The 25,230-nt window shown below is 43.0% G+C and overlaps 1 protein-coding gene across 2 annotated transcripts in view; it reads right to left on the reverse strand.

Moving 5' to 3' along the window:
* The window catches only part of LOC121674436 (partitioning defective 6 homolog gamma-like), a 65,408-nt gene that overhangs the window by 26,515 nt on the left and 13,663 nt on the right, over nt 1-25,230 (reverse strand). The window lies entirely within an intron of this gene.

A 25,230-nucleotide genomic window follows, 5' to 3' on the forward strand; every position in this document is an offset into this window, starting at 1 on the left:
GGATGATTGGAGTTAATCAGCCATTTCACTCCTGTCTCACTGTCCCTGTAGCCAAAGGCTGAAAGGATTCACTATGAAAGCCACTCAATTTATAAAGCTTTGTCACATGATAAATATGGTCATGATTTAAGATTATCGCCAAGCCTTTCCTGAGTCAGCACCACCAGACTGACCCATCTGCAGTGAGTGTCTGCACTGCGCAGCCACATTACTCCAGGAGTACACACTCCAACTCATATTTCTGGCAAAATTACTCTGTCCTCAACCAGAGCAGGTTTTAACATGGATTTTAAGTCCAACACAATGCAGTATAGCTGTCAGTATTCAGTGCTGCCAGATCACCAAACTGATTTGATGTTTGTCATAATTCATTCCTGTTTGAATATATAGTTCTCTAACAACTCTCCAAAACAGCACAGCACAAGTCTCTCTCACACAGCTCCTCCTCAGCCCAGAAACAAGAGGCCTAGAAGGGCAGAGTAAGGTATTTGTAAGCTTTCTGGTTTGGAGGAACTGTACAGAGTACGTGTCCAATCCCTCACTACGACACTCAATTTCATAGAGTGGTCTCCTGAAGCCAGTTAAATGCTTTTTTTCCACTTTGTGTCATGGGAAGGCTCTCTGAAGTCATGTGCTCCATCGATTAGAGATCATTTGAGCTGCAGCACAGGTATATTTCTATCAGTTCACAAGCATTTATTCTCATGCCAAAACAAGCCTTCAGCTTCTTCACCTCCTTTCCCTTTCCCAGTCTCACCGATCAGTGCTTCATATACTGACATCTGTAGAACTCCTTACACGATTCTCTGGCCAGGAGCAGTCACCTTTGGATTGGTATAGCCAGGTCTTTGTCATCTCACGAGTTCCCAGCTTCTATCTTTCTAGCTCTGAATGATGAAGGCATCTGCCTGCAAGGGCCTGGACTGCAAGCAGAAGCATTTCAGAGCTGCTGCTCCATTACTTCACCTATGATGAAGTCAGGAATTTACAAGAACAGAATAGGAACAGGCATGTTAGTTTTCACAAGTTGAGGCTTGAAAATAAGAGCATGAGGGCATGTCAAGTAAAAAAAATATAGCATAATTCTCAGTTTTATGAGAAACTTATTGAGAAAACATTCATGGTTTTTACCTATGTTTAAAACTTCACCCTTCACTTTCACCAGAGTTAACAGAAGATAATTAAGTCCTTTGTTTATTGCATTTGCTTATGTTGTTCCTTTTTTTTTTTTTGGGCAGGAAGGGAGTGTAATCCAGACTTCGGCATCTGTTTCTCTCCCCTTGGCTCCCCTAACATTCCATATCACACTAGACCTGATCATGAAAGACTCCAACAAATTGCTTGAGCATTTTCAAGTATGTCAAATCAGCATTACCACTCTTCACTCAACCTGCCCTCCCACACCCCATGTAAGGCTATTCACTGTATAAGCACCACCTGCCGAAAGAGCAGACATCACACAACTGACATGTTTTCATAAAGTAGTGAGACACCTCCAGCCACCCATTTCCTGCGGATTCCCAGCAAGGACGGTCTGCTGAGACTCTAGGAATGAAAGAAAAAACCAAACAAAAACAAAATAACCAAGTCACAGTTTCACATCAGCAAAATGTAATGCTTCTTCTGCACCAAGTAGTGTGGACAAGACATTTCCTGGTATCTGCCACTCACCTCCTCCAGATTTCAAGAGTTCAAGCCTTTCTAGTCAGCAGAAGCTCCTTCACTTCATGGGAGCAAGGGGATAAGAAGTCAGCTGTGCCATACAGCCATGGTGTTGTGAGACTGCTGTGACAGTCAGCTTGAATCTTGCCAGCACAGACATATTTGTGAAGAAATTAAAGCAGCTTTAGCAACACACTGCACGGCCACCTACGCATCTTGCAAAGTCACAGCTTGGCTCCGTGTGCTGAGGAGACCTATGGAATGCTGGCAAGCAGAACCAGTTGCCAAAACCAGCAAACCAAAGCGGCATCAGCATCGGAGGGAAACCAGTGGTTAACACCTGCTGCTCTAAGTCAGAGCTGCAAGCAAGTGAGGTTCCAGAGAACAGTTTTTCAAAGCCATACACCGGGTTTAACCAATCTCTGCAGCAAGGATAGAAAACCATTCATCTGGGATGTTTCAAGCATGAAAACCTGTTCATTTCTTCTCCCCAATAAGACAGCACAGGCATTTTCAGTGAAGCCAGAAATAGGATAAAACCAAAAACTGAATTCTCCCTTCTTCATACATAGCAGGACATGCATTCCTCATTCAGCAGCGGCAGCTGCTGAAGGAAGGCAGAGGGCAGAAGGAGCAGTATTGACAAAATCAGCAAGACAAACATCGGAACAGCTTCAGCATCTCATCCCCTGCCTGCTGGCAAAGCAGATGTCCTTCTGCCAAGGCACAGGGGAAGGTCAGCCATTACAGAAGTAATTCAAACAGAGATGAACACTGGGGATAGATTTCCTAGAAGAGTCTCATTAGCAGATCAACTAGAGCCTGATCTCCTCCCTCTTTACTATAAAAACATCAAAACATATTCTTTATTAAACTCCACTTGCAAGTGATTTCAGAGAGACTAGGAGAAGGGCACATTTAATAACAAAACATGACTGGAAGGGCTAGACCTGATTTAAAAAGTCAATAAAGCGTGTGTTTTCATTTAAGAAACAAAACTTAACTGTGGTTTTAATAAAAATCCAACCCTTATTTGTTTTGGAGGAGGAGAAGGGAGATCAATGTACTGCTCCTCTTGCCTCCTCAATTTTGAATACATCTCACTGCTCATGGCAACAACAGACAAAATTCAGCTCATCCCTACAAAAGGTTTGCTCCTAAATCAAGTGGGAAACCCAGGCATGTACTGGGTGGATAGAGGAAAACCACTTAGAGATTCTTGCATTGCTTCAAAGATTAATCTAACATTTTAATTTTAGACCACAAGCAGCACAGCAAGATAGGGATTTTGTTTTTAAAGGGCAATTAGAGCCTTCCTCCTCCATTTGTTCTTTCTTTAGAAGAAATATCTCTATTGTCTTGACATTTTGGAAAGGAAAAGCCCCACTGTGATTGTTTCACAGCAGTTATGAAATGCAGCAGCCACACAATATGCAGCCCTAGGTTTGTGGTTTTGGTTCTCATTTAGGTGCCCAGCCAGGGTGGTGCAGGCATGAAATCATTTGCCTGACAGCTCAGCTACTGGTCACTTATCTAAGGAGAAAATCACTGATGACTGCAAACCAAGATAAACACCCCTGATGTGCGCAATGGAAGAACTCTGAAAAACAATATACTCTTTCAAAGAGAGCCCACACATTAATGACCCATTGCTTTTCCACCTCAACCACTACCTCTACCGTAGTCATATCTTAGTGATCAGCCTATTCAAACTCAGATAAAAAAATATTTGGTTTACAGAGCACACACAGACTTAAGAACAAGCTACCCTGGAAGGCACACTGCCAAATCTGTAGTCTAAAAACATCAGGACAAAAAACCATCTACTGAAATGGCATCTGAAGAGCCATCTTAAAAATCTTTTAATCTCTTATCTCCAAAAGACTGGCCAGTACCAAATGAATCGCAGTCATGTTGCCTGCTAGCTAAGGTCAAGAGTTCTGCAACACTGTGCTCTATGATTTTATCAGGCAGAAGAAACACAGAACTCCTCACATGTGCCAGCAGCCACCCCACAACACTTGCAGTAAGTGAATTTTCTCACTGTAAGCAGTTCCCTGGGGACATCTCAGATTCTTCAAAATCTTGCTGTTTATGAGGTGATTGATTTTCACCCAGCAAGACTGCAACTTTGCTTCAGACTCTGAAGGAGGAAATTTTGGGAAGCTTTAGTCAAGACACAGCAGGACAGAAGCCCACTGCATAAAGGCAGGTCCTTGTTCATGCCATACAGCAGTCATCAAAAACAAAACCAAGAATTCCCAGGATTTTCACCTCAGTTTAGGAGGTGGGGGGAAGTGTTTGGTATTTGATTCCAGATTTCCCAAAGTGATTAACGCATTTTTTAAAAGTTCCCCAGCAAGATACAAGAGCTATAGTGATCCAGTTGATTTCATGCCATGACACTGACAGTAAGATACCTTCCTGCCAACAGCTGGCTCTTACTAATCCTCCCATTCAACCTGCTGGAACACGATTTTGCACCCAAGGCCACATCCAAAAGCATCTGGCTCAGGAGCAGAAAAAAGATACTGTTAAGCAGGAGGAGTTCTACACCTTTCCTTTTTCTGTCCCCATCAATGAACACAAACAATGTTTGATGCCAGATCCCACAGGCCCTGAGATGGAGGCAGCAGCCAGGAAATGCTTCTTTAGAAGTGGGGGCAGAAGCATATGCTATAAATTAGGTACAGCCCAGTGCAGATGGCAGAAGGTTGTAATGTAATGCAAACTTAATTTTAGATTGAATTAATTCTGAGTCCAGAGGTTCACAGTACCTCATTGAAGTCTCTTCTACTTACTAAATAGAAGAGACCACGCAGTCAAGAGTCTGCTGTGAATTCCTCTCATCTTGCGATTGCCGATTTACATAGGAAGATCAAGGAGGTGAACAGCAGCTTCCAACATATGTGAATTCCAGCAGAGACTGTTTTAAGAAGTTAACAGAAACAGGGCTGGACAGCAAAAAGCCTAAACCTAAGCAGGTTCAAGGCACTCCAGCCCTTTCCTGCTATAACATGCCATGTTTAAATGGAATCAAGTTTTTATGCCTCGATCCAGGGAGGATTTCCTTTTCTAGGACAGAGTAGCATACCATTTCCTTCCCTCATATAAAAGCAGCAAAACCAGGTATTCTGAACTTAACTTGATCCAGCAATGCTGGCACTGAATCCTGATCAAACAACAAGGGAGAAATTATTTTAAAAAAGAATTAACATAATAGCTCACTCAGAGACTGCCTTTGCACTAAGACTCAGGAAATGGATGGCAGAAGTTTTATTATAACTAGAGGGGGAACATTTTTCTTTAATAATCTCCAGAACTGAAGTTACTCAGGTGTGTCTCCAGCAGACCTAGTCTGAGACACATTGCATAGTCAAAAGATGAAGTCATCGTCAGGGCAAAAACCAGTCTAGCCACCAAAGACAGAGGCTTTTTCTCACAGTCAGCTACTTACAGCAAACATCTGGTGCACCTGAATGGGGCAGAGCACAGCCAACAGTCACAGCAAGCAGCAAGCTCCCCAAGAAGAGACAAGACACAGAGCACAAGCTACAATTCAGTAATGGAGAGCTCCGTGAAAGACCAAGTTGCTAAGGTGTGGAACTGCTCTCCGTTACTGATGAGGGTCACTACGCTGCGTTACTGATGAGGGTTTAAGAACACTGACATATATCTGCCTTGGAGCTTCAAAACAAGACAACTGGAGAGCCTTTAATGCATTTCTCTCTCCTGTGCCGGGAGCGCATCCCAACCATCCAGTCGCAAGGCAATTAATGGTGGCTAATGGTTAGAACTGCTTCCTGAGCTGGCCAAATTTAAACATACAGCATAATGAGCTTATGCAAGGTGTGTGCCATGTAGGACACAGCATCCTTCATTCAGATTAGGTTTTATTTATTTACTATTTATGTCAGTCAATAACGTTCCCTCCTCTTCCATCTCAGGCAATTTCAAATGCTGTGGGGGAGAAGGAGAGGAGAAGAAGGAAGAGCAAGCAACATCATAAAATCATAGAATGGCCTGGGTTGTAAGAGACCTTAAAGATCAACAGTTCCAACCCCCATGCCATGGGCAGGGATGCTTTCCACTAGACCAGGCTGCTCAGAGCTCCATCCAACCCAGCCTTAAATACTTCCAGGGATGGGGCATGCCCAGCTTCCCTGGGCAATCTGTTCCAGTGTTTCCCATGAGGAAAGATAGTACTTCACTTCTAGTGGGACCCATCTGTCTCATGCTACCTACCTTTTGTAACCCTCTTCTGGGGAAAAGTATGGCTTTGCTTCCCCCACTTTATGTTTGATTTTTGTCTTATTCACTCTCCTAACAATTATTTCAATCCGGCCAAAATATGCTAAGACTGCAATGAAATCATACACTTATTGTGAAAGGCACAAAGGCATCTCTAAGTATCTCCACAGGAGCACATGGCAGCCAAGGAAAACTCCTACCACATACCACCTGTCTGATATGCAGGGACTGAGAAAGCTCCTCAAGAGACCATTTAGTTCAGTTCTCTACAACAAGAAAAAAAATCAATTCTTCCTCAAGAAGAGAAAATAGCAAGATGATGAAAAAAGGACTCCTGACAACTTTCAATGACAGCGTGAAAGGCAGCTATAGAAAACAAACAAACAAAAAAAACCCCAAAACAAAGCAATAACAACAACAAAAAACCCCACCCACCCAAAAATCCAAACCCACTGAAAGGCAGCACTAAAGCGTGCCACACATTGCCACTGGAGTCTGCAGCCACGGTGAGTCGACATTCACCATTTCCTGCCTCCCCTCTGGGCAGCCTGTCCTTACCAGCACTCTAGAGCTGGCTCTGCAGTTCCAAATAGCTTGGCCCACTTGAAGCAACCTGTAGAACAATGATATAGAAGGTCTCAACAGCCAGATTATTAAAGGTCTATGAGGCTTCTATTTCAGACCAGGTCTCCTGCCCCTGATCAAACACCCAGCTTATCAGGCAAGTCAGGTGGGCTTTGAGAATGCAGCCTCTGGTTTTGTTTTAGGTAGAAGGAATCTAGCTTTCATCTCCTGACACTGCTCAGCAATGACAGCCAGCACACAGGGCAGGAAGTGGGTAAGCCAAGAAGTTCACTTCAGAAGTGCCTTCCTCATCCAAATGAAAATATAAAAGGGAGGCATACCAAACTTTCCATGCCTTTACCCCACACCAGTATCAGACACTTGTTCTTCCCCCTCAATTCATCTGCTCACTCAGGGAAATGAGAAAGAAAAAAGTTGCCTAAGCCTCTTTGCCTTCTTGCTGCATACTTCTGGGCCCTTAACAGCGAAAAAAGGACACAGCACATTAAATAAAGGCTCCCCCCAATGCCAAATTGCTTCTCAGATGCCAGTGTGTAATTGATGAATGCAATCTTTGCAGCATGTTTTTCGCTCTTGCTCTCTAGTCTGTCATTGACAACGCTGGATGAAACCACTTACTTGAAGAACAGCTTTTACAACTATTTTTGAAGTGCTCCCCCACCACTTGCAGCATTGCTTACAAAATGGCTCAAGGCTGGGAGTGGTGAAGGAGGAAGATGACACCGCACTGACAAGTCCATTGCCTGGGCCAGGCGCTGGGCTGCTGCTGGAGCAGGGAGGGAGCCAGCAGCGGGGAAGAAGCAGCCAGGACAAGGACCCTGGCACAAAGAATCCAGCTGAGAGCACTTACTGGTGGAGTGGGAGGGGTATCAGCAGCCACTCAAGAGCTCCTTGGCTGAGGAACCTCCCCCAGAAAATGGGCATTACCACCAGTTGCACCAGGCTTATGGGCAGTGCTGTGCAGGGCCATGGGCCAAGAAAAGGTTGACACTTTGCTAGGCTGCAGAGTCTGAAAGCACAACTTGGTCCGATCCAATAACCTCACTTTTTTTAAAAAGAGACTGTCACTTCTGGGAGACTTTGCAGAGAATGTAAATTACACATAAACACACACATACACACACCCTTACATGCCTTGAAGAGCTTCAAGCAATACTCAAAACAATCCCAAGACTTCCAGTTGCTGTCTCAGCTTAATAGCTTAATACAGGACCATATACTTTTCCCTCTTCCCACATGCACGTCTTCCCCAGGTTTCCAGAGACCCGCCTTTGCCCACATGAAGACAGACAGGGGTTACACTTCTGGCAGCTGGGCGAACAAAGCTGCACAATCCACACAGCAGATCTGCAGCAACTTCTCACAGCACAAAAGAGCACTTGAGATAGAGAAGAGGAAAACACAAGGGGAACAGTGTGCTTTTCTCCAGCTAGGAGAGACCAAGTGGGAGTGTTTTTATTCATTTCAAGGGAAAAACCCAATAAATTCTTATTAGTGTGCATACTATAATTCAAAGTCTTATGAGCTTCTGTGCAACAGCAACCTGAAAAACACTGCCAGGCAAAGAATGGCTGCATGGCAAAAACCTGAGTATAAATGGAAAAACTACATCAAGTAAGGTTTCCTCCTTTTCCAAAGGAGTTTTACAACAACACACTGGCATTTCATTTCCTCCCTCCATTGCCGCAGTCACCGATGCTCTCAAGGCCGACAGCGCTTGTCTGCATCGCTCTCCCCAGCTGGTTCAGGAAGCGATGACCAGGGTAACTTGGTGCATGCAAAGGGGGATTCAAATCCAGCTAGGAAACAGTGTGAGTAGCAAAGCCAGACCCCTGTGCTTTCAGGAGAGTTTGACTCTCTGCCCTCAAACAGCAGCCTCCATCAGTCCCACTCCTCACTCAGGCCACCTTTCCTTCTAGTCCCCATTGCTGTGAGTCACCATCAAAGGACTGAGGTTAGCCTCTGGAAACCACCAATTTTCTTCCTTCCTGTAATGTGTGGTGATAGAGACCATACAAACTTTTCAGGAAAATCTGCCCTGAGGGAATGCATTTGGTCACTGTCACCCAATGACCCTTTTGGCTGCACAGGTGCTTATTTTAATGCTGGTAAAGAACTGTTCACACCACATACACTACAAAAATTGAGTTGCAGTAGAGAAAATATCTGTTTATAGTATAGTGAATAACTGGTGTGAGCCACACATTGTAAATTCCCCTCCTCCACTTCCTCACCCAGAAAGTGGGCACAGCACAGCAAAAATAAAACAAATATACATAGTTCTGTTAAATTCCCCACAAAGGACCAAGGCCAAAGGCATTACTCTCCCGTCCACAGTGAATGGCTGCTCTCCCAGCCCACTCCGGACACAAGGCACGGGAGTACGAACCTGGCACCACACTAACCCAGCTATGTGGCTTCTGGAGCAAAACCAGTTCATGTTCAGCCAAGAAAGCAGAGCAGCCAAAATGCAGCTGCCTGTACCACTATGCCCTTAGATACTTGCACTGCTTGTGTTTTCAGGGCAATTTTTTTTCCTTGGTAACTATGAAAATTAGACAACTTGCAGAAGTGTCTCAGAAGTTGACCACAGGCTCTAGAATGCAAGAGCTTTGCAAATAAAAACACCCTGCACTGCCAGAGCTAAATAAAGCAGCTGAAGTTTACCTAGCTAAGAGCATGTTAACTATAACATACTTTCTTGGAAATCACTGTTTCATTCTTTGAAACTATGAGCAACAGTGTGTCTCCCCAGCCTGCACAGAGGATACTACTCGGCTACTTTAATTTTCTACTCCTTGAATTTTTCCTTGGAAGTCTCCACCCCCAACACCACATTCCCATCTAGCCGCCCCCAAGCACTTGGACTAAATTAAGCCAAAAAATCAAAGCCACCTGATTATTTATTAAACAAACAGGACACATTTTGTCTTTGGTAGAATGGAGCACTCCTGGTTAGCTGCAGACTTTAAACTTCACTTTGGGGGGGGGGGGGGGTAGAGGGAAAGGAAGGAAGCAGTGTTTCACTTTAGGAGAGCACACTCAGAACTCGTTATTTGACTTAAAAGCCATCTGCCTACAAAATGAAAACTGTACACACACGTAAGACTTAACAAGCTGTAAACAAGAGTCAATAGCAACAATCATATTTCAGTGATAATTGCCTGCTTAGATCACATTTCTTTAGGATAACCCTCCCCTTCAAATAATTTTCAATTCTCTCAACTCCTGTCAAGCCCATGTCCCACATCTGCCAATTAAAGGAAGAAGCAGAAATTGAAATTAAAGGGGGTGCAGAGAGCAAGCTAGTGTGCTTTGTTTGTGTGCCAAAAACTTTACCAGGATGCAGAGAGGTCCCTGACAAACAGGGGCCAGCAACACATGCAAATGAAAAAAGCCAGTTATGTACATGGAAAGGCATTCCTAATTTTTTCCAGACAAATTCTGAATACTTTGTTTCATGTGAGAAAACAAGCATTTGACTAGAGATCTCCTAATCAGGAAACAGACACATCAGGTATTTCTAGAATGCTAATGAATGTACAGAACAGAGCAGGGATTATCTGCTGCCTGCCTCAGCTGACACTAGGGACTCCCAGTATCTGAACTCCCTCCTGCTTTTATTCAAGCCACATTTTGCAGAAAGATTTTTAGCATGAAAAGAAAAACAATATGTGAAGTCAGTTCCCAAACGGATACAGAGAGCTACATGTGGAGCTACAGGAAGACAGAGCTTAGAAGCCACTTGCATCAGGGATTGTTTTCTTCATCTGGTTAGGGAAAAAAGAGAAAACATATCCAAGACAAGAATGTGCAATAAAATCAGATTAAGGAATGTTAGTCACTCCTGGCTTCCCCTCAAAACAGAAGTCAAAAAGTTTCCTCCATTTATTCACAAGATGTCTTAACAGTGAGTCTTGCTGAAAGAATGGAAAAGAAAAATAAAAACAAAATTAGAAAAGTGAAAGGAAAGAAAAGAAGGTTGCTCTTCTCAACCTACTAATAAGCTCCCTAAGTGTTTTTCCTTCATCCATGTACTAAAAGCCAAAGCAATCCCTGCAGCATCAGCAGGCACTGTGGTCAGTGCTGGGTCCCAGCCAGCCAAGAGTGCAAATACAGTATTAAATGCATTCATACTTTCCCACTGAGACAAAGCCTGAATAGCCTAACAACTGCTCCATCCTCTGTGCTCCCTCTTCCCAGCTAAGCTCCTGATATTGCCCCTAAATACAGATGTCCCTGACTGCTTCCATTTATGTTTACACAAGAAAGAGGACGAGGGTCACAGGGTGGAACAGCTGAGAAGAGCAGGCACATTGCTGCAAACGTGTCCACTCTTCTTCAGATTTGGCTCTGGTACTCAATGGCTTTGCTGTTGCTGTTCAGCATCTATTTATACAAACACCAGTGTGGTTCTTGGAGAAAGGAGGATTGTAATTGAAACCACCAAAAATAACCATTGGCATACAACACTTGTTATTTAGCACAGACCCCCTTCAGCAGTTTTCATGGTCATGATTTAGCAGACACAGTGGCAGCACTCCAAAATAAGGTCTCTTTCTCCTTTTTGTGCAAAAGAACCGGGGAACTGCACAAGCAGCCTAGGAGAGGACCTCATGCCCCAAGCTTAACCAATTTACCACCACACTGCATTCCAGCCACAAGAGAAAACACAGACTAATGCAGTTGCAAGCAGAGAATTGTGCTAAGCCTTCACAAAGCCTTTCCCATGGAGCCCTGCTTCCCCACAAGCAAAGTGGACCTGGGCTATTCCCAGTAGCTGATGAGTCAAATAACTTCATTATGAAACACTTGCTTAAGACCAGAGTTGTTATTTAAGGAGCCAGTATCTCACCTGCCTCTCAAAGATAATGCAGGTACACGAGACAACACACCCACAGCTCCTCTCTTTACCTACAGAAGTGATGCGTTCTGAAGCGGCTTTTGCCTGCTTTAAATGTGTCACGCCAGCACAGGAGTTGTTTACCCAGCTTCTGCTGAGATAATAAAACTGGACATGTAACACCTCCCAGCAGCTGCAGAAGGTAGTCAACATACAAAATAAAAAAACAACTGCTGTTAGGTTTGTCTGGTTGGTTTTTTAAAAAAATAAAAAGCGGGCCTGGCTCAAAAAGTTACAGAATGGATGTATGAAGTGATGTTTTTCTCCAATTTTTGCCACACAAAGAGCACAGGGAGTAACATATGCCCAAGACTTCCTGTAAATATATTTCAGTACAAAAAAGGTTGTACCACACAGTTTCAAAACAGAAATAAGACTCCCTTCCTCCCTATAAATCGGTACTTAAATTTCAGGCATAAGGTACCATATTTAGCATTTCCAGAGGAATGCACACAGAGATGACCATGAGGAAGATGGCTGTGGTTGTAGATTTCCCTTTAAACCCCATCTTTAGCTTTGAAAACAAACAGACCATGTCTGAAGAGAAGAAGCTCTTTAACAGTGCCCAATTTACATATCTGTTGGGCAAGAGAGTTCCCACAGACATGAGAGTTTTTGTCTTGCATTGGTCACATCAGATCCTCTGAGCTGTCAGACAACCACCTTCATCTATGAGGAGTCAGAATCAATTTGGAGGAACCAAAACCAATTTGGAGGAACAATTCTTCTCCCTGGAGTCTTTATAGGGCTTTAACTGAACCCGGCCCATCATCAGCTTTGAACCTCACCTTCCTCCAAAGTCCTGGGCTGCTGCTTATTCAGATTGTTACTGGTCATTGCCCCCTTGGGAGGGCTGGGAATCAGGGTACAAATAAAGAGCAGCAGAGTGTAGCAGTGGTATCATGCTGGTGTTTGGAGAGACAGAGAGAAAATGACAGACAGGGAACAACATTTTAGAAATTGTGCAACTGTGATTTTGACAGTTTTTTAAATCAAAGTATACACGTGTTCTGAGCAGATTACTCATCATAACAATTTTTAAACTATTAGCTGGCAATTATTTTCTAGCTGATTGGATTCCCAATTGAAAATGCACTAGACAACACATCCAAACTCAGTTTTTTTCCTCATCATTAAAAACAACTAAGTAGCATAGGATCTAAGAGTCTTTAAAACACCTGATGATTGTTGTCCTCAATAAAAGCTTATCAGAGCAGTGCAAAAGCTGTTCACCTAGCTCCTAGTGGGATGATAAAGAGTTAGGTATACAACTTGCACATCACAAGAGGGAAAAAAAAAAGCTTACCCACCTCCGGCTGTTGGGAAAGCAGGATTCTGCAAGTTGCAAAAGCTCATCTGATTTATCATGGAAATGATTACATTATTCAGGAGTGGCTGGTGGCAGTGACTGTGCCACCACCCTGGCAGACACACCACCTGCGTGAACTGGCAGCTTAGCAATCATTGGTCTCCCACCCTCTGTTTCCAAAAAGGCACCACTCTGAAGAGTGAAAAGCAAAGCTCCCCACAGAAGCTCTACACTGCAAGCAACTTGGGGGGCTGTGCTTCAGTCACTCTACTCTTCCATGCCTTACAACAGAACTTTATTTTACTGACATTCAAGCTGCCAAAGATTGAGTTGAGATTCAGATAAACACAAGAAGTGTAGAGAAATATTACAACCACTCTGTTTCTTCCAAATGCCAATATTCTCAGTGCCATTGACACTGATAAAATGCTTGTACTGTATACTGTACTTTACCATCCAAATTCAGCATCCACCCTCCTTGTGATGTCCTCCCTGGTAGGGTTTCTCCAGAGCCATTCTAGCCAGACTGTGGGATATCAGCTACCTAAGCCTCTCAAATTGCTGTTCAGAACAGCTACTGTTTCTGCACTTGTATTTTCAAGCCAGCTGGTTGAGAATGCTAAGTGTTATAGAGCTAAACTGATTATTTGTTTTTAAATTATTCATGTTTTAACTACATTTAAGGAAAAGTCTTTAGGCAAAAGATCTAGGAAGCAAGGTTTTGCAGATAAAAATCTATGTGAATTTGGAACTGAAGTCTTTCTAAAACCCGTGAGGTTTTGCCCTTTTTTTTTCCCCTCCAGTTTTCCCACCCCCCTTCTTTCTCATAGATATTTCCTATGCATTCTCTCTTCCCCTGCACTTCCAATTTTACTAAAACTTTGTGTTTGTGGGAGGTAGATTCTGGAGGAAACCTCAGAGATATGAAGATGCAATCTCAGAACCATGAGACCTCCTGCAAGCTGATGAAGCAGCCAAGTGCACAGTCAGAAGTTAGGTGCCATGTGAGCCCGAAGAGGCCCAGACTGCATCTGAACAGGGACAGCACTTTCCCTTTGACCCTGAACTCTGCCCTAGTGCTCTGCACCGAAGTGCACCAACCTCTGGGTCACCTCACAAAGCCCATCCACGTGCACTGTAGCCAAACACCGTGTTCAACAGGACAGGGTTCACTGCATGCAATAACAAGCATTCCTGATTTATTTTAGGCTGCATGAAAGCTAATAACATAAGCAAATCTTATGTTTGCCTTCAAACAGTACAAACACTAAGAGTCAGGGAACAATGTCTCAGCAAGACAGCAGGAATCAAATGTGAGTAATCACAGAAGAGTTTGGGTTGGAAGATAGCTTTAAAGGTCATCTAGTCCAACCCCCCTGCAACAAGCAGGGACGGAGATGCCATTACCGCATGGCACAGAGCTGACACAGCCTTATCATGCAGGAGGGATGCAAAGCCATGCCAGAGCCTGTGTGCACCTTACAGACATGGGACTATAGCAAGCCACCTTTTCAGACCTTTGGATCTCAGCACAACCCCTGAAATACCTCCAGCAGCATACCCTCCACAGTGATTCCTCCTCAGCAGGGACGCAACCTCTGCTTGTTACTTCCATGTGCAAGCAGCTAGCCAGCAATTTATGCTACTGACACTGATGTGCCTCGTAGGGCCAGGAGGCCTCTAAGGCAGGGAGACCTGATTTGCTGGAATCGCCCAGTTCACACCAGTTGTGAGACCCCACCAAGGAAAGGTACCATTCAGCAAGATGCTGGCAAGCAGCCTAGGTAACCTAGGTTACACTAGCAGGTTCCCTCTCACAGCTGCTGCTGATGCACATACATTAAGCATCTTCATCACACTGATCTCTTTCAGCTCTCTTGGGACATCCACATGGAACTGAAGTGGTCTGAAACAGAGGCAATAACATTTCGGCAGACAGATGGAGCTAGTAACTCCGATTTTCCAAGATAAGCACACACCCATAAACCAGATCAACAAGACCCAGAAGCATGCTACCCACACACCATATGACACCCATCACGGTAGAAAGGCACCTGCACCACACTCTGTAGCTCCAGTACTTCCTCATGATGCAATACAGCTCTGGGATCTCAGGATGCAACTGGTGAGAGGAAGGGTGTGGGACATCACCGCCACTTACTAGCTGAACTGGGACCAAATGAGGTACAGTGCCAAAAAAAACCACCAGGGAAATTATTATTCCAGGCATCCAGAGGCAGGACAAGCTAATTGCAGGGATGCTCTCCACATGGTCTGGTGATCAACACTGGTGAAGTCCACTGTAAGACAGGGCTTTATGCACACCTCCAACAACATCCTTCCTCTTGCTCACCATCACTGCGCACTTGCCAGAGTTGATGCAGATGACACGTACCCTTGCTGAGGGGTCATCTGAGCAAAGGAAGACGAGTTTGTTGTGGCAAGCTGTTTCCTGTGATCTGCACCCCATGAGCTGGCTCCTGTGGCCAGCTGCTTCTGGGAATGTTTCAGAGACAGGAGATGGGTTCTGATGTACTGCCAAGCCACTCTGCCCACAGCAGCACGTTAAATCACAACAGATACCCAGTCTGCCGCTTCTCCCAGAGCTCCCCCTCTCCTCTTCTCTCCATCCCTTCTAGATGACATGGCGTGCCTGTGAGATGAGCTTATAAACCTCCCTGCACCCCAGAGTGCCCAGCAGCACTCTGTACAACAGAGAGCAGCGTACAGCAAAGAACAACCTCTAACACAGACCCTCTATTACACCCACAGGTACCACGCTCCTGCGTTACTCAGCATGTCCCCTGCCAGGTGACAGGAAACTGCATGTGGCAGGGGAAGGTGTGCTATGGTATGGTAGCCAAGGAAGGAGAAATTAAATCCCACTTTAAATCCCACTTTAAGCAAAATACAGCACAGGGAACTAGTGTTCTTCTAGGGGGAAGCTGGGACCCTCAGGACAGCCTGCAGACAGCTATTCGATTCCTCTCTTTCAGGGCAAGAAATGTTAACTCTACACATGGGTGACAAAAGCTGCCAGGTAATGCTGTCACATTGCCTTTGAAGTCAGCCAAAAGAACAGAGAAGGGAAAATTCCACAACACTAGCACCTTTGCATCCACAAGCAAAAGGCAAGAGACCTGAACAGAAAACTAAGTTAAATTCAAAAGTTTCCTTTTTTTCCAGACTCACAGCCCATTACAAGCAGAGATACCTCAATGAGGTCAGAAAAGCACCAGCCACACAACTACTGAAATCAACTAAAAAAAACAATCTGATGTGCCTCTGGGCTTGGTCTATTTACACAAGAAGTGTTAGCCAGATCTAGTGAAAATCACGACCAGTATTAGCATTTTCAGTCACCCATGCACACGTTAAGCTCACTAGCAGATCATTGTCAGCACTGTTTGGCCTCAATTACTGTCTGTCCAGGGCAAACATTTGGGATACTTTTGGGTACAAGCTGATAAATGGAGACATCATGTGGTTAGCCCTACAGAAAAGTAACTCCCTCATTAAAGAACCTCATGGATGAAGAAGCAACTTTTGAACCATAGCACTGCATGATCCAAGTTCAGTCTAACACTGGAAACAAGGATCACACGTTCTATAAGCAGTACACATAAATCCTGTACCAGAATTTGATGTATAAAGGCTGACTGCCTATGTCCTATCTTCTCCTCTCTAACATGCAGGGAATTTTAAAATGCAATGAGCACACTGAACCAGTATTCAGTGCACTTTTAAGTGACTGAAGAATAATGCAGATACAGACACTCTTCCTGCTACTGATATTCTTTGTCGCAGCTAAGAATTGTTTTGAAACAAAATTTTTAACATTTCTTGTTGCATGTTGTACTCCAAATGTGCTATACTTCCCCCCCCCCCCCCCCCCAAAGGATAAGGCATGTTGGAGTTATGCTATTTCCAGAAATACGAGCTTAGGAACCTCCCATTCTTAATTTTTATTAGCCACAAAGGCACTACCCTTGGACTTATTTATGGGATCTGTTATAAAGCATTCATTTATTCATTCAGTGTCAGAAAGAATTTCTCCCAAACTGCAAGAAACTTTATGGTTTTCTGATTAACACAACACATTTTGTTAATGCAACAGGTTTTCCTCCCCTTTACTCATGTCAGCTGCATTTAAAACTACACCTTAGTAAGCACACAAAAGCAAAAATGTAGAGATTACATTATTTTGTAAACAAAATCACTGCATAATACTACTAAAGCTACCAAATTGCTTGTCAGAACGAAAACAAAGCCACAATAAACCAGGGTAATAAAGTGAACAAATGGGTTGCCACCAGTGTCCATCCTGAGGTCATAACTAACAGACCTCCTCTTAGGACACCTCCACGGCATCCAGGGATGAGGGAAACAGCTTTAGTCCTTTTCAAATCCTCAGCTGGTAACTCAGCTTTAAAGGAAACAGTTGTGTTCACCTACAGCAGCTGAAGAGGCAGAAAGGCTTGCTCAGAGCTCGCCGCTGCCAGCAGCCAGGCAGCCTTGCAGTGCCCGTGCAGAGATGGAGCTTTTTTTCCCCAACTCCACTGAACCCCAGCTGATTTCCAAAGACACTAAACAGTACGGAATTTCTTATTTACATATCAATTCAAATTAAATAATCATTTTCCTTCAAAACTTTACATTTTTTTTTTTTAATTCTCAAGTAATGTATTGTTTCTAATGCAAAGGGATAATCAGAGAAGAAAACTAACTGGTCCAAGACTCACAGAAAAAGGCCAATTCTCCCCATTAAGTGTTAGTTCCACACCTGTTCTGTCACTGCTCTCGGAGTCTTTTTCTAGTGCTGGGAGTAAAACAACACCAGCACTTGTGTGCTTTCACCTAACACACTCTCCTGCCCAGGCAGCAACAGCATTGCAGAGCAATTAAAAAGCTGAGGCAAGGAGTAGAAAGCTGACAGCTGAGAGGAAGAAAAACGAAAGCATGGGAGAAAAAGATGAGAAAAACTGCAAAAAAAATTGGGGGTGGTGGAGGAAATAAGTGGTGCAGAAGTTATTCACATGGAGCTTTTAGAGGTTACTTAATATCAGCATATGGCTGGGGCCTGAAGAGCAAGAACAACAGTGAAGTTTTCTAGGTTAATAGTTTCCTTAATATTCCCACAGGATTCTTTACTACTCTAAACATAGCACAGAGGAAAAAATAAGATCCAAGGAGATCATCATCAGGGGCAGGTTCAAGAAAGGGTTCTTTCAACCTCCTGCAAACTGCTTTCTCTCTTGGAGCTGAAAAATATCCAGAATTCTTATGTAGTATTAATACTGACACATTTAAATTTGAAACATGCAATCCCAACAACACAGGTAGACTGAAGACAAAAGAGAAGGTTTCATTTACTTAAAAAAATAGTTTGAGTGGAGCTATTTGTTGAACTATAGTTGGAGTTAATTTTTCAATGCCTACTACAAACACCTAGCAAAAATATCCTTCACTACATGCTTGTTTTCAGTGCAAGAGTCTACCAATTAAGTCATCCCAAGACCTTTAATGTACTTAGGAGTTTAGAATACTTCAAAAATTTAGCAGAAAACCTGCTCCTGAAGGCCTGAATCTTGAGTTAATATTTTTATTGTGCTATCTACCTTAATTCACTACATGAAAGCTACTTCAAACTTGTGAGGTCTTGTCAGGTAAAATCTGGTGTCAAAGAAGGGACTGTCCGTTCTCATTATTATCTGCATATTATACTTGTTTCCATCACTCACGGAAGGGAAATGACAGCTAGGCACAACAGGAAAAAACCTGAGCCATGAGCAGGAAACAGAATCTCTTGTTTTGACTACTAAGGTAAGAAAAGGTAAATAGTGGAAAATTCCCCTCATACAGGGACCATAACAGAGGTGGATCATTTGACAAGTCTTCCTCACCACTGTTTTTATACAGCCAAGCCACCTACCAGAGTAGCTCCACTATCTTAAATAAAAAGCATCAGACCAAGGAAGGAAACAAGAAATAGCATTACTTGAGACTACCTGTGAGTATACATAATTGGGGAGTTCTTGTATTTTGGTTTTTTTTAAGTACCTTCAGGGCAGCAATCCACAACTATAAGACAACAAACAGAAGTTTGGAGGGATGGAAGAGCATTTATTTGCTTGTTCTTATGTGGGTTACAAACTGAAGATAGGCATGGAGTTGAGGAGAGGCTCCTATTAAAGGCTGCACAAGTTCCCACTGTAAACAAGTTTCTTTAGCCTAAATTCAGCACAGTCTGTGGTGCTGGTATGAGCTTGATGCAATTTTTAAGACTGTGAAAGTCTATTTTTATTCTTAATATAGTTGGTTATGTGTATTTATTATTAAGTTATTAAACCTTGAAACTGAAAACAAATCCCATGTAGCTTTAACATGGAAGTGCAACAAATGTTTGCTGTTTATGCCAGGCTTCTGTTCTGTGCTTACTGCACACTGCAACTGCAAATATTTATGCAGTGCATATTTCTGTGACAGCTCCCACTATCAGCTATCGACCGACCCCACAAAGCCTAGCTGTAGGCTGTGCTACTTCCACCCCTCTTTCACTGAAAATTGTTCCTTAGCAGCTGTTCTGGTTGCAATTAAAAGTAACTGGTGATGAAAATCAAATATCCTCATACTCTAGAAACTGAGTTTTTGAGGAGAAGGGAAGAAGCAGCCCCACAATGGCTCTGCTCAGCCACCAGGTATCACTAACCATGCCAGCAACAAAATCCAAGCCTGTTTTTGTTTATGTCTGACAAGCCAGATTAAAAACTTTATGTTTTTAAAGTTGCTTAATAAACCAGTAGAAACATAATGATTACTCAGTCTCATCATTTGCACATGAAAGGTAGAACAGAGAAGTTACAGTAATTTGTTGCCAGACTTCACTGGAACAAACAGCTGCATTTTACTTATCTTCAAATATCAAAGGACTTGAGTGGGACAAAGATTACTTGGCTTGACAAGCTTTCAAAGACCCCTCCAGCTCAAAACCAGAGATGTTTCTGAAGAAAATCATAAAAGGATTTAATATAAGCCTAGCAGCAACTCCTATTATACAAACACAAAATTTACCACCATCGTCTAATCTTGTCAAAGCTAAGACAAGATGCTTTGCCTCCTTTCCAAATCCAGTGGAATTGCACACTTCCAAAGGTTAGAAGCAGGCAAGTTCTTCCTCCCAGGACAGAACTCGCTTCATGGCAGTGTTAAGCTGCTTTAAACCTGCCCATCCCATGCTAGCTCCTCACTCAAGCAACTTGTTTTCTGCTGAAGTGCTGGCTCAGGGAGCTCAGCCACTGGGTCACATTAGTGCCAGGGCAGAGGCCATAGGGTAGCAGCCCTGGGACAGTCTGACCAACAGCAGAGCCACATCCTCCAGTGCACCCATGAGCTACCGAGTGCCAGCAGTTTCTTCTTCACCTTCCCACCCTCCTTATACAGGAGCAGACAAACTGAAGACCTCATCACCATCTCTGCACTTAAAATTTATTTTATTCCCTCAGACTCCTAGCAGACCATTGTGAAAATCTGCTCAGCTCAACCAAAAGGAAGACCAGAAGGAGCTCAGTATTCTCCCTCCATACATGCTGCAACCTGCTTTATTTTTCAGTATATCAAATACCTTTGACAAGAGCAGTAAAATCACATTGTTCTTGTTTGGAAATAAAACATTTTGAGAAAGCAAAGTCAATGCCTGTGCTGCAAAACAAATAGGAGGGTTACTGAAGAACCAAAAAGATGATGTGAAAGAATTGAACTCAAACTTTTGTAACTGTACCCACTCCAGAAGGCTGAGCAGAGAGTTAAAAGTTCTAGGTAGCTGCTGCCTCAAAGCCAGTTTTTGTGTTTAACACATGTGGTTAGACAGCCAACAACCATTCCTGGGGATTATCTGCTCAGAGTACGAAAGACAATAAAACAACCCACCATCAGTTTTTCAGGCAGACCTGGGCATGATTCCCATTAGCACATTTTTACTTTAAAACTGAGTGTGATTGCTCTGATTTTATAATACAAGAAAGCCAAGCACAGATGTTGGTACTTAGAGCTGAACAAAACTTTGCCAGGTAAATAACGAATTGCAGAATTATGAACTGCTTCTGAACATGCACAAATATATTGCATGGCACAGCAGTTCAAATAACCTCAGTCACTATATGTAGTTGAAGAAAAACGGTATCTTCCAATCTTTACATTAAAACAAGTCAAATCCAAAACCCAACCAGGTAAATGCACATTTTTCCCCTGTTGATTTTGGATCGAGCTTTAAGTGAGAACTGATGGTAGACAGCAGTTCTAACCACTCAAGGAGGAAAGCAATGGCTGGTGTTCAGTACTGGGTTACTGTAACAGTAAGAGACTATTAAAAAACGTAACTACAAAAGAAAATATACCAAGTTTCTGAAGATGATACTTGATGGCTTTTTACACACTCAGTTTTCCAGACTGTAGAATGCAAGACAACACAGGTATTAGAAATCACCAGCCTTCTCTAACTTCCATCCAACGTCAATTAACAGCTGCAGTTAATTTGTGGTATTTACTAATTTATGATGTAAGGCCCTGCTCCATTTAGCTGTGGAGTGTGGTTTAGGGTTTTGGCTATTAGAATGCTCTTCAGGTTTGTTTGGATTTTTTTTTGCCTTTCATGTTCCTGCAAGAAGTGTAATACTTGACAAAGTTAACCTGACATACAAATTTGTCACCTGATGCTTCAGTGCTTCATCTGTCTCCTACTTGCAGGACACTTCTAATGAAACCATTTAAACCTTTAGAAAGCTTTAAAATTAACTTTACTGCTGGAAGATTGTGAATCTGATCAAGAATTTGCTTTATGATTGACAAAGTGCCCCCCCATTAATTTACTGTTACTTTTATAGAATCAGAACATACCTCCTGCTGTGATGGGGACAAAACAAAAAGGCTTCTCAGGCGAGTTCACTTGACCTCAGTCTGGGATCAAGATGAGACCAGACAGGCTGTGCACCACCTCTCCCACCTCCTTTGCAACTTGAGCTACAGCAGATTTTCTGTTACTGCCCATGCAAACCCTGACGACTGGTAGGAAGTGAAGGTCTGGTCAGAAGCAGCCTGCATTGGTTCTCCCAGAATCAGAATCATTAGCCTGGATTTACAGCGGTGTGCTCAGTTAACCACTCTGTTCATTCTGCTTGCTGTACTTGGTCCTGGACATACCACTTGGAAAAAAAGAAACCTTGGGAAAAAAGCACTGCACAGAGTACAGAGTGATCAGCTTGTTCATTTTGCCACACTTCCTGAGTTTCTGAACTTTCTAGGTTGAACACACCTCAGTAGGTAACCAAAGCAAAAGAGGAGAAATTCTGAAATCTCTTTTACTTGGTAGACCTCCATTTACATCCTTATACCTCCCCTGCAAAGTTCAAGGAGTCGTTTGAGGCAGGTTTACCATGAAGAACTCATTATAATTCTGCTATTTATTCCACTCTATTTAAGATGCTCCAACACAGATCAGCTTGAACACATACTGTGCCTGAGAGGCATTAAAGCAAGATTTGATGATAATTTCATTCCGTTTAATCATACAAGAAATAATGTAATTCATTCACAGTATGTAAACCTAACTCCTTTCAGTTTTTCTGTTTTATATTTCTGCTTGAATTCATAGCTTACACTTAAATATTTTTGCAGTATACAAGAGACTGTCTCAAGTGCTGTAGTTTAGACACAGACCAGTCTTGAAAAACATGATCAGCATCATCAGATAAGTTCTTCCTTGATGCAGTTCTTGGCTAAAATGCAAGAGTTCAGTTATTATGGAGCAAGTCAAACACATCCATAAGAGTTCCTCCATTGTTCTGAGGTACTTGGGACATCCATCCCTTCCACAGCAGCAGACACCTTCCATAGGGAGTTCTGTGTATGTCTGGTAGCAGTTACAGCTGAGTGAACAAATCCTCATACTCAAAGCATCAATTGATGTAAATCACTACTGTACTAATGAAGCCAAAAGAGCCACATCAGTTTGCAACACAGGACATGACCCACACTTGCAGCCTGGGAGAGCAAGTCAAAGGAAAACTGCTTTTTCTTTTTATAGCCTGGTTCTCCAATCAGGATTTTTGTCTGCAGTCTGCACTGTAATTTGGTATTGAAGGAAAAAGAAAAAAAAAAGAGCACCATACACTTTCAGCAGACAAATCACCATGAGCTATAAAAACTTGCTATAGCTGAATTTACTCAACCAACCTGCAAATGTCCCAGATTCTTCAAGATCCAAAAACTAGGAACAGCAATTGTTGCAAGCACACTGGGAACACCAATTCTAGTCCTTATTAAAATGGCTGGCTCATAAGCACTAACATCCCCTACATGGAACTACTGTGATCCTGAAAAATCTGGCACTCAGGAGACTTTTGGGGAAAAAAAAAAAAAAAAAAAGGGAACACAACAACCATCCTACACCTGGACACCAACCGGGCATGAAGAGTCCAAGCAACGAGCACAATGTTTACGTCTGGGGACAAGTGAGAGAAAGGCTTTTGAACTGAAAAAGTGCAATACTAAGCTCAGATGAAAAACACCTAGGCAAACAGAAACATCAAACTAGGAAGTTGTTGCTCTATTACTGTGCAAAGACTAAGTTACCTATTTTGCCCCTCTGAGAATGTTTTAAGTGTTTTAACATGGTTGTAAAATTAACCTGACAAGAGAAAGGATAACTCAGCTATAAACAGGGAAAACAGACAGGATGACTAATCATGCAGTTGATAAACAGTTTGCTTTGCTAGAAAAAGAGACCTGACCTTCAACTATTCAGTCCTTCTATGCCTGCATACTTCTGCCGTGTTCCCTGAAACCCTCCCTACTCTACAACACTGCGAGAACAACCTCTGGCAGCCAGCTCCCAGGACTACTCCCAGTGCAAAGCAGCGATCCTGTATCTTAGAGAGTCTAGAGAGCCCGTGCTCTGCAGTCTCCTTCAAAGTCCCAAGAGACCACTGCTCACATATTTTACTAGCATCCCTGTCACCCTAATTTCCTGCCTCTGAAGTCAGAATTTAGGGTGTGAGCTGAAGCTCTGCAGGCACACCACATTCCCCAGAATGGCACAACAATTTCTTGGTGCTAGTCACCTCGTTCTCTTATGCAGGCCTCCAACAGAAGGACTAGCACTGCTCTGTCATCCCAGTCTGAAAACAAAGAGAGCAGCAGAGCAAAGGAAAAAGAGATGAAGATTTAGCTTTCATTCTGGAAGGGAAGAATTTCTAAAGGCTTTGTCTAAGCAAAGGAAATGAGCATGACTGTTAGGGACCATTCACAAGTATGAATCTCAAATGCTAACCTCAGGAGTCCCTTATGAAAGCTAGCACTAAGCAAAGGGATGGGCCAGAATTTACTGTTCCCTTCAGCTTTACAGAGGGAGAAGGTGTGTTGGGAAAGCTTTCAGGCTTTGCCACACGTGAGGAAGAACAGGTCTTCCTTCACTTGTCAGCATGATCCTTCTCACTGAGCAACAGGTAAAAGAAAAGCTTTTAAAAAAGGAAATAATGCCCTTTTCCATTAAGATTACAAGTTAGAAACCCTCATAACGAGCACACTGATCCTAGAAGAAGAGGGAGGATTTTTTCTATATGTAGACAACAGCTCTCTGATTTGCCTACTTCCGTGATCAGCATTTCAGTGGCAACCCCCTCCCAGTGCAGGGTTAGGAATACTCAGTTTCTGCAGTCTGTCCAAAGCAGAGCAGGGACAACTGTGTTCTGAACAGGACTGATCCAGAGACATGAATAAACTTGAACTGAAGTAGGCATGACAAAGTCACACAAAGGATTTCTCATGACTTGACCCACCATGAACATTCACAAGCCCTAACAGGCACTGCAGGAAGACCTAATTGGATTTGTGATCCACATTTACACTTTCTGCACAAGAAGGAGGAGCAAGCTTTCTCCCATAGACTTTTCCACTCACCTAATAGACACACCAACTAAACTGCTCTAAATCCTCTTAATTGCCTCCTTGAGCATCTAAAGAGCGCAGCTAAAAAAAAAAAATCACATCTAAAAAGTGGCAGACAGTATGCTCTGAACAGACAGGAGCCACACAGCCCTGGATGTATTTGATAACACCAAATCAAACCACACACTACACCAGTTCACACTAATGAGCCGGCTGGAGCCTCCTGCTAAATCCTTACCAGTACACAGCAAGAGTTCAGGCCAAGAAAAGCTACATGACTGCTCTAAGTCTCAAATCAAGTCTTGTTTCTGAATCTGTTGCTGATGAGACTTTAATTCCAAAAGCCCTGTGCTATAAATCACTACATGGCTGAAAAAAAAAAAAAACCAAAACTGGAGGAAGTGAAGTGTTAATACAGTGTTAGCTTCCCCTGGGATTTAAGGAGCTCTGTGAGAAGACACCTTGCTATAAAAGCAAATCCTCTTCTGAAGCAACTGCCAAACATGGTCCTTAGGGAGAACAACACACAGGCCACTTAAACCTGATGTCATCTTGACATTCAGGCAATTCTGCCCAAGGT

Source organism: Corvus kubaryi, unplaced genomic scaffold (genome assembly GCF_017639235.1).
Source record: "Corvus kubaryi isolate FWS band 111438036 unplaced genomic scaffold, C.kubaryi_AGA036_p1.0 68, whole genome shotgun sequence".
Classification (NCBI taxonomy): Eukaryota; Metazoa; Chordata; class Aves; order Passeriformes; family Corvidae; genus Corvus; species Corvus kubaryi.